This window comes from Schistocerca cancellata, chromosome 1 (genome assembly GCF_023864275.1).
Source record: "Schistocerca cancellata isolate TAMUIC-IGC-003103 chromosome 1, iqSchCanc2.1, whole genome shotgun sequence".
Classification (NCBI taxonomy): domain Eukaryota; kingdom Metazoa; phylum Arthropoda; class Insecta; order Orthoptera; family Acrididae; genus Schistocerca; species Schistocerca cancellata.
Genome location: NC_064626.1, coordinates 284,723,283 through 284,725,470, shown reverse-complemented (window position 1 = coordinate 284,725,470; position 2,188 = coordinate 284,723,283). Strand labels below are relative to the sequence as shown.

Sequence of the window (2,188 nt, the reverse complement as noted above, 5' to 3'; positions counted from 1 at the left end):
AAGAAAGGATATTGCGGAGACATGGCTTAGCCACAGCCTGGGGGATGTTTCCAGAATGAGATTTTCACTCTGCAGCGGAGTGTGCGCTGATATGAATCTTCCTGGCAGATTAAAACTGTGTGCCGGGCAGAGATTCGAAATCGGGGCCTTTGCCATTCGCGGGCAAGTGCTCTACCAACTGAGCTACCCAAGCACGACTCACGCTATGTCCTCACAGCTTTACTTCTGCCAGTACCTCGTCTCCTACCTTCCAAACTTTACAGAAGCTCTCCTGCGAACCTTGCAGAACTAGCACTCCTGAAAGAAAGGATATTGCGGAGACATGGCTTAGCCACAGCCTGGGGGATGTTTCCAGAATGAGATTTTCACTCTGCAGCGGAGTGTGCGCTGATATGATTCTTCCTGGCAGAGTAAAACTGTGTGCCGGGCCGAGATTCGAACTCGGGGCCTTTGCCTTTCGCGGGCAAGTGCTCTACCAACTGAGCTACCCAAGCACGACTCACGCTCTGTCCTCACAGCTTTACTTCTGCCAGTACCTCGTCTTCTACCTTCCAAACTTAACAGAAGCTCTTCTGCGAAACTGTGGCTAAGCCATGTATCCGCAATATCCTTTCTTTCGCGATTGCTAGTTCTGCAAGGTTCGCTGAAGAGCTTCTGTAAAGTTTGTAAGATAGGAGACGAGGTTCTGGCAGAAGTAAAGGTGTGAGGACGGGGCGTGAGTCGTGCTTGGGTAGCTCAGTTGGTAGAGCACTTGCCCGCGAAAGGCAAAGGTCTCGAGTTCGAATCTCGGCCCGGCACATAGTTTTAAGCTGCCAGGAATTTTCAGCCTTCTCCTGCCACCATCATGCTCTGACAGGTAGTTTTCACTTGTCTCCCACCGCCCATATGCTGCTATCTTTTCTCTTCCTCACCCCACTTCTGATTGCTGCTTATGTAGGAAAGAGTAGAATTCCGGCCGCTGTTGTCAAAGATAGCGGTAATGAGTGCGTGCGGTGTGATTGCTTGTGTGAATGTTTCCGAAGAAAAAGGCTTTGGCTTAGAGTTCAATGTGTAATTGTCTTTTTTTGTTGTGCATGTCTGAAACTCAAAATGTCATCTTTAATGTCAGTAGCAGTCTATCCTTTTCATAATATCTTTAGTACTAAGTTATACATGTGCCAAGTTTGGCTGAAATGGCTCCTCGTATTTTAGAGCCATGTTGGAACACACACACACACACACACACACACACACACACACACACACACACACACAAACGTATATATATATATATATATATATATATATATATATATATATAGCCTGCTTACACGAAGGTGGAAATGATAAAAATGCACAACCCTCACGACCTGCATAGTTCAAGGTTTTTGATCAGCACTCTTTTAACCACAATAAATCATTATTTACAACCGCCTGTGTAATGGTGGTAAATATAAGCCTGCATACCCGGTGCAGTTCAGTAGAATGTGCTGTATCTTCAGCGGTGTGTAGGGAAACGTGGCTGTGGTGTAGGGAAACGTGGCGTGTTCGGTGCACCATCATGGCACAAAGGTTCATTCCATGCTTAGACCGGACGTGCATGCATTGTCCCATTATGACTTGGATGGCTGCCATCCAGGGAAGTTGCGTGTCCAGTAGCTTTACACCACAGCGACGTCATTAAAACACTCACCAGCTATTGTGAGACTGAAAACAGTGGGAACATGCAGGAAAAAACACCATTTGAGGACAGAGTTGTTCGTAGGTGCCTCAACGAGAATGTAACAGAACTGCGCACTGCGTTGTTGAAGGCACCTAGGAGGGCTTAGTTGACCGAGCAGTACCTGTCTACACTCCTCTAGGTGTGCACCACGAACAATACTACAAAGATTTTAGCATTACAGGAGACGTAGCACGTGGTGCAATGTAGCCTAGATCAGTGGCGTCGAACTGTCTTGATCTACAACTGTGGCGCTGGTCTGGCGACTGATGATCATTGTAGAAAAGTATGGAGGCTGCTAGTAATAATTCTCTGTTCCATGGGATCAGGAGGAAGGTGGAGCAGTTTTGGACCCGTGTCACATGCCTCTCATGCTGGTGAAGGTAATTTGACGACTGTGAAGTATCGAGATATGTTACCCAAACCTGTTGTACTGCTCTACAATCAACGCTACTGCGTAACAGATTCGTCTTTCGAGACGTAAATGCA

General features: G+C 46.8%; 1 non-coding gene across 1 annotated transcript; it reads right to left on the bottom strand.

Moving 5' to 3' along the window:
• Positions 1-420: 420 nt before the first annotated feature.
• On the bottom strand, positions 421-495 carry Trnas-cga (transfer RNA serine (anticodon CGA)). Its single transcript has one exon. It is a non-coding gene; the product is annotated as a tRNA-Ser (tRNA).
• Between the last annotated feature and the right edge of the window lie 1,693 nt (positions 496-2,188).